Genomic DNA, 8,380 nt, shown 5'->3' with positions numbered 1-8,380 from the left:
GTCCACCCTAATGCCAATACCATATTTTGTTTTGATTACTATAGCTTGGTATTGAGTTGAAAATCATAAAGTGTGAGTTCTTTGATTTTGTTCTTTTACAAAATTTCTTTGACTATTTAAGGTCCCTTGAGATTCCATATGAGTTTTAGGATAGGTTTCTACATTTAAGTCAAAAGAATAAAAAGTCACTTGAGCACGTCCCCGGTCCAACTGCCTCTAAATTCAATCCCTGGTACACCCTCCCCTAAAAAGAAAGAAACGATGTTGAGTGTTGTCAAATGTTCTTTCTGCAGCAATTGATATGATCACTTTTTCTATCAGTGTAGCTTATCACATTGATTTTTATGTTGAACTATATCTGTAATCTTGCCATTAAATTCCACCTGGTTATGTGTTTAATCATGTTAATATGTTGCTTATGGTTTGCTACTATCCTATTGAGTGCTTTTGCATAAATATTATTGCTAAAATACTTAAGATAAACAACTTATAAAGAGGAAAGATTTATTTTGGCTCTTGGTTTTAGAGGTTTCACTTCATGGTCACCAAATTCTGTTGTTTTCGGGCCTCTGCTGAGGCAAAATATCACATCATGGGACATGTAGTGGAGCAAAACTGCTTACCCCATGATGCGTTGAGGAGTAGAGAGAAAAAGGGACCAGGGTCCCAATATTCCCTTCAAGGGCATACCTCCAATGACCTAACTTCCTTCCAGTAGGCTACAACTTGTGAGGGGTTTCCCATTGCCCAACAGTGAAACAGACTGGTGACCAAGGCTTTAACACCAAGCTAGGAGGACACTTCACATCCAAACTAAAGCAAAGGTTCATAAGGAATATTGGTCTATTGTGTGTATGTGTGTGTGGCGGAGAAGTGTCTTTGGCTTTGGTATCAGGGAAATATTGGCCTCATAGTTAAATTAGGGAGTATAACCTCCTCTTCTATTTTTGTGAAGAGTTTGAGAAGGATTGCTGTTACTGCTTCTTTAACTACTTGGCAGAATTCACCAGTGAAACCTTCTGGTCCTGAGATTTTCTTTATTGGGAAGTTTTTGATTACTTATTTAATCTCTTAGTTATAAGTCTATTTCTTCATGATTCCATGTTAATACATTGCATATTTCTTGGATTTTTTTTTTATTTCAAATAGGCTACTCAGTTTATTGTTATACAAATTTTCATAGTTTTCTTTTATAACCCTTTTTACTTTTGTAAAATTGTTAGTAATGCCTCCTTTCTCCTTTCTCTTTTTTTTTTGGCGGGGGGGGGGGGTGGGGGAGGTTACCAGGGATTGAACTCGGGGACACTCAACCACTGAGCCACCTCCCCAGTCCTATTTTGTATTTTATTTAGAGACAGGGTCTCACTGAGTTGTTTAGTGCCTTACTTTTGCTGAGGCTGGCTTTGAACTTTCCACCCTGTTGCCTCAACCTCCTAAGCAGCTGGGATTACAGGTGTGATTTTAGGGATTGGAATTTCTCTCTTTTACACTCTTTAGTCAAGCTAGGAATTTACTAATGTTGTTGATTTTTCAAGTAACCAACTGCTAATTTCAGTGATTTTTCCCTATTATTTTTCCATTTTCCATTGTATCTGTTTCCACTCTAATCTTCATTTTTTCCCTTCCTTCTGCTAGCTTTTGGTTTATATTGACCTTCTTTTTCTAGCTCCTTGAGGTGTATAGATAGGTTATCTATTTGACATCACTTTTGTTTTTCAATCTAAAAGTTTGCTAATACTATAAATTTCTCTTAGCTTTGCTTTCATTTGCCCCATAAGTTTTGGTATTCTGGGTTTTTATCTTCACTTGTTTTGGAATATTTTCTAATTCCTCTTTAATTTCCTCTGTAATCCAATTGTTTATGTGTGTGTTGGTGAATTTCCACAAGTATTTGAACTTATGATTTCTATTTTTATCCCTGATTGGGTAAGACACTTTGTAAGATTTCAACTTTGTGAAATTCATTAAGGCTGGTTTTGTGGCCTAACATGTAGATTCTAGTGTTGCTGGATCAAATAATCTAAATGTCTGTTAGATCCTACTGAACTATATTACTGTTCAATTCTATTGACTTTTTGGTTGCTCTATCCATTTTTCAAAGTTTATAATTCTTATTACAGAAATGTCTACTTCTTTCACTTTTTCAATATTTATTTTATATATTTAGGAGCTGTGATGTTTTGCATGTATATATTTATAGTTGCTACATCTTCTTGGTTAATTAACAGCTTTATCAATACATAATGTTCTTCATTGTTCCTTGTATAAGTTTTGACTTTAAGTTTAAATTGTCTGATATCACTTTAATTATCCCACTATTTATTTACATGGAATAACTTTTTATATCCTTTACTTTCAACCTATTTGCATTGTAAGTCTAAAGTGAGACTCTTGTAGACATCATATATTGGACTATATATATTTTTATAGTGATGCAGAATTTTTGGTCACACCCTAAAACTACTATATAGAATCTGAATTTTAGCAAGATTTTTGAAGCTGTTTGTGTGCATATCATATTTTAAGAACTATGGCATCTAGCAAGAAGCATGAGCAAACAGAAGGCATCACTTATGCAGAGAAAGGTTTACCTTCCAGACTCTAAGATTACAAAAATAAAGTTCAAAATATGGCTTAATGTTAACAACATGTTTTTACTTACAGTCTATGTAGCATGGTTATACAGCATAGTCAAAGGAACCCTGGCATCAGTCTCCTGGAATGCATGTTAAAATGTTCACATTCCAAGTCTTACTCCATATAAATGGAATGAGAAGCTAAATAATATGTTGTGAAATCTACATTTTTAACAAGTCATATTATTTTTAAAATTAATTCATTCTGTAGATGTATAGTTTTCCAGGTACTGTCTGAGCATTGACTAGCCTAGGCATCTCTGCTGTCACGAACCTTATACTGCATTATAGAGAGAGTACAATTACAAGAAAAAAAGACCTCCACAAATTTTAAAAATGAGATAGTGGTAAGATTGAGGCATAATTATAAAAGGGAAATTTTATGAAAAATAATATAAATAGACTATCAGGGCAGGGAAAACCTCTGGTAGAAGATAATATTTAAGGTGAAATCTAAATGACCAAAGGAGTTTTCCATTTAAACTTCCAGAGTAGTATCCCAAGCAAAGGGGTATGGTTTGTGTGGTGGAGAGAAGTGCCTTAAGACAAAGGGGCAAACTGTGAGACAGGGAGGAGGACTCCACCATGTGGGAAGAAAGCGTGGGTCACCATGTCTGTCCCCACATTCCTCTATCTTACCCAGTATTTCAAAGGGAAGACAAGTTTGAGCTGAAACATATCATGTTTGAGACATTTGTGTGAGGTGGTAATATCCACCAATATGTAGGTAATCTGAGAACAGAACTCTGGACATTTGAGTTGGCCTAATCAGAATCTACCAATTCTAAAGTCAGCCAATCTTCACTGACAATTTAATGGAGGCCATAAAGCAGGTACTACAGAACATTAAAAAAAAAAAAATGCAAAAGTAGAAAAATATTTCATTTATGAACAGTCTTGCTTTAAAAAATATTTCTGGGTGTAATAGGCCAAGATGGAAATCATAGTACAAGTTGCCACTGTGGAAAGACATTTTCTGAGAGGTACTCAATCTTCATTCATGCTTGGAAAAAAATGATCTGATGCATAGTTGAGATAAAACTGTTTGGATGAAAGCATAAGCCCTTTGATTAGTTGACAGAAGATATGAATTTTATGGGCACTTCAAAATGACCAAAATGGTAGTTGAAAGATCATTATTGACTGCGGAGAAATTTCACACATACATTTTTTTTCTTTTGTTGTTTCTATCCTTACCACAAACTATTCTAAGATGAAATCGTGTTTCTTGTTCTTCACGAGCTACAATTGCTTTTATATTCTCTAATAGTTTTTCCTCTGACTTACTGTAATTCTACAAATGCTGTTCTGGGGGCACCTCATTCAATCAGGTGAAGGTCCTAAAAGAAAAAGTCTGAGACCCCCCCGAAAGACGATGAGATTATACCTGCAGACTACTTTCAGATTCAAGACATCAAGACTAGTATTTCCAGAATTTTAACCTTCAACGTAGAGTTTCAACTTGCCAGCCACCACAATTACATGAGCCAGTACCTTAAAATACCCCTCCTCCTGCAAAACACAAACACACACACACACACACACACACACACACACACCCACACACACCCTATTGATTGTTTCTCTAGAGAAACCTAATACGCCTGACAAGAAAGGAAATAATGAGATGAATGGTACAAAGAGTGACTATTTTAGCTTCTGAGAACACTGAACAGGAACATTAAGACCTAAAATGGTTTTGTCCACAGATGAGGATGGCCTGACATTAACCTTGGAAGATGGTTAAGGTTTCAAGAAGTGGAGATGCATGGAAGAGGAACAAAGACATAGTTCAGGAATGCAAGGTGAATTATCTCACAGTAGAAAAATGAGTTTGGTCTGTTTAGAATAAACAGTTCATGCAGAAAAGATAAAGTAAGATTATAGCATTGAACCAATTTTTAGGGCAACTATTATAATTTTCTGAGGAGAGAGGGATAGAACCATTGGTATTTGGTTCAATTAACCTGAAGTTGTTGGTGGACTAAAGAACTAAGGGAAAGATATTAATTCAGGTAGACTCATTATGGTCTAGTTTATTAGCAGTAAGGCAGACATATCTAAGAGAGGTTTTTAAGGGAAGGTTGACAGGATATAGAGTCAGAGGACAAGAAAGAAAGAGTGAAAGGTAAAAATTCAATGATTAAATGTTAGAAACATGGAATAAAAGAATAGCAAAGGTGGAAGTAGGGAGTTAGGAGAGAGAATTCATTTTGGGAAAAGGGTGATATTTGGTTTAAATATACTAGTTTGGTTTGATATTAGTGTCAAAAGGAAAATATGTACTATGCAGATGGAAATGTGGCATCGATAATCAGGAAAATTGCCAGCTTAGAGATATGCTTGCAGTGGTCATCTGTGCAGAAGGAATAATTGAACTTGTTTACTAATCTGATGCTGTTATGTAAAAGCACAGGGGAGTGATGTAACAGGTGGCTGAGAGTTACATGTGTTACTTCTAGAGCAGAGCTGTTCAGCAGAACTTTCTGCAGTAGGGGAGATATTCTCTGAACTGGCTGATGTTGTAACCACTGGGCTTATGAGCCCATTAAGCACTTACAATGTGCCTACCGAGAACTGAATATCTAGTTTTTTTAAACTGACACAATAAGTATGCATATTTATAGGGTACAATGTGATCATTTGATATATGTATACAGCATGTAATGATCAAATCAGGATAGTTAGCATTTTTTTGTGTTGGGAAACTTCAAATACCTTTCTTCTACTTATTTTGAAATATATAATAAATTGTTGAAAATGAGTGAGTCCTTTTAATGCACTATAAAACATTATAGAACTTGTTCTTCCTATCTAAGTATATTTTATTATCTGTCATCCACCATGTCTACACCACCTCCTGCCTACCCTTCCTAGCCTCTAGAGATCACTATTCTATTCTCTTCTTCTGGAAGAGTCAACTAACTTCCACCTATGTGCTATTTGTCTTTGAATTTTTGTGTGACATTAATTTAATTTTTATCTTTATTGATATATAATTGACAAATACAATTGTGTAAGTTTAAGGTATACAACAAGATGATTTGAAATATAAACATACACATCGTGAAATGATCACCACAATTATGTTAGTTAACACATCTATCACTTGACATAGTCATCTTTTAGGTATGTGTGCGTATTGAGAATACTTAAGATTCACTCTCTGAGCAAATTTAAAGTACTATAGGACTTACTCATCTTTAACTGAAGGTTTGTGCAGGTTGACCAACACCATTCCCTTTCTTCCACTTTCCAGCCCTCAGTAGCCATTCTACTCTGCTTTTCTGAGTGTGATATTTTTAGGTTCTACATATAAGTGAAATCATTTTAGTGCCCTCCAGGTTCATCTACATAAGCATATACCACAATTTCTCTGCCCATTCATCTGTTGACAAACACTTAGGTTGTTTCCATATCTCAGTTATGAATAATGCTACTATGAACATGAGAGTACAGATTCTTCTTTGAGATGCTGCTTTAATTTTCTTTGGATGTATTCACACAGTTGTTCTATTTTTAATTTTTTCTAACTTTAATTATTTTATTTAAAACATTTTTAACTAATATATGAAAACTGTATTAAATGTATCTATTTCTTTAAACACTATCATTTCCTTTCTTTCTTTCTTTCTTTTTTTTTTTTTTTTTTTTGGTCCCTAGGATTGAACCCAGGGGTCCTTACTACTGAGTCACATCCCCAGCCCTTTTAAAATATTTTATTCAGAGAGAGGGTCTTGCTGAGTTGCTTAGGACCTCACTCAGTTGCTGAGGCTGGCTTTGAACTCACAATTCTCCTGACTCAGTCTCCAAAGCTGCTGAATCTACAGGTGTGTGCCAGCATGCCTGGCCTATCATTTCTTTATGGTGAAAATATCCATAGTCCTACATATCCATATTATTATTATACATATTATTACACATATATACATATTACATATTATTATTACACATATATACACATATATATTACACATATATACATATACATATTATTATACATATTATTATCTCTATAATAACAGAACTCCAGAATTTCTTTCTCCTATCTAAATATAAAGTTGTATTTGTTGACCATCCTTCTTTCTCCTGCCCTTGGCAGTCTGTGGTGATTACCATTTTACTCTCTACTACCATGAGTTTGACTTATTTAGATTCTATATGTGAAGACATAAGGTTTTTGTCTTTCTGCATCTGGTTTGTTTTATTCAGCATAAAGTCCTACAAATTCATCCATGTTGTTGCAAGTGATAGCATTTCCTTCTTTGAAAGCTGAACAGCATTTCATTGTTCATTTATACATTTTTTAATCCATTCATTCATTGATGAACACTTTGGTTGATTCCATATCTTGGCTATTATAAATTATGCTGCCCAGGAGTGCAGATATCTTCTTGACATACTAATTTAAAGTCCTTACAATTCATACCCAGTGGTGAGATTGTTGAATCATACAGTAGGTAATTTTTTTTTAGTGTCTGAAGAAACTCCATACTGATTTTCATAATGGTTGTACTAATTTAATGCTATGACCAAAATTTATTCAATTTCCTATTATTAACATCTAACATCGGGTGATCCAAGATGGTGGACTAGAGGGTAACTGCATCTCCAGTCACTCCAGAACCCAGGATTCAAGAAGAAGAGGCATTGAGAGACTCGGACTAAAATAGAGCCTCGGGGTGAGTCTCTCCCACCCGGTGAAGTGCTGCCCAGGCGGCAGGCCCGGATTCGGGTGGCTTATTAGAGTAAGGCAGAGCAGCTAGAGTCCTCCCCAGGCGGCCCTGCGCACTCCGGAGGTGGGCTCCTCCCACAGGGCCAGATCTCCAGAATCTCGGGGCAGGTCCCCCACTGAGAGCCTTTTGCACAGAACCAAGCTTCAAGTCCCTGAACCAGGGCGGCGAGTTCCTGCCCGCAGGTTGCTTCAGGGATCAGGACAGGGCAGCCAAGGACTTCCCCAAGCAGCCCACAGCCCGGTCCCCTCTGGAGGGAAGCGCCTTTCCAGGCTAGCATCTCGGAGCAGACCGCCCAGTGAGAGCCTTTCCACACAGAGCCAGCCACAAGTCCCCAGGCAGCGGTGACCTCCAGCCCGCAAGCAGCCTCTGGGACCACGGCAAGGCAGCAAGGCAGCCAGAGACCTCTCCAGGTGGATCTGCCCCCCGGCCCCCCGGCTGCAGGCTTTTTCCACCGGGCAATCCAAGATGGCGGACTAGAGGGTGACTGCATCTCCAGTTGTTCCAGAACCCAGGATTCAAGAAGGGGAGGCATTGAGAGACTCGGACTAAAATAGAGCCTTGGGGTGAGTCTCCCCCACCCGGTGAAGTGCTGCCTGGGAGGGAGGCCCGGATTCGGGTAGCTTATTAGAGAAGGGCAGAGCAGCTAGAATCCTCCACAGGCAGCCCTGCGCACTCCGGCAGTGGGCTCCTCCCACAGGGCCAGATTCTTCAGCATCTCAGAGCAGGCCCCCCACTGAGAGCCTTTCTGCACAGAACCAGCTCCAAGTCCCGGAGCCAGCGCAGCGAGTTCCTGCCCACAGGTTGCTTCAGGGACCTGAAGGGCAGCCAGGAACTTCCCTAAGCAGCCCGTAGCCCGACCCCCTCCAGCGGGAAGTACCTTTCCAGGCTAGCTTCTTGGAGCAGACCCCCAGTGAGAGCCTTTCCACACAGAACCAGCTCCAAGTCCTGGAACCAGTAGAGGACTAGGGGCAGCTTTATTTGGAAGCACTGCATTATAAAGTTACTCCA

This window comes from Sciurus vulgaris (genome assembly GCF_902686455.1).
Source record: "Sciurus vulgaris genome assembly, chromosome: 8".
In the NCBI taxonomy this organism is placed as follows: Eukaryota; Metazoa; Chordata; class Mammalia; order Rodentia; family Sciuridae; genus Sciurus; species Sciurus vulgaris.
This window is presented reverse-complemented; position numbering follows the sequence as displayed.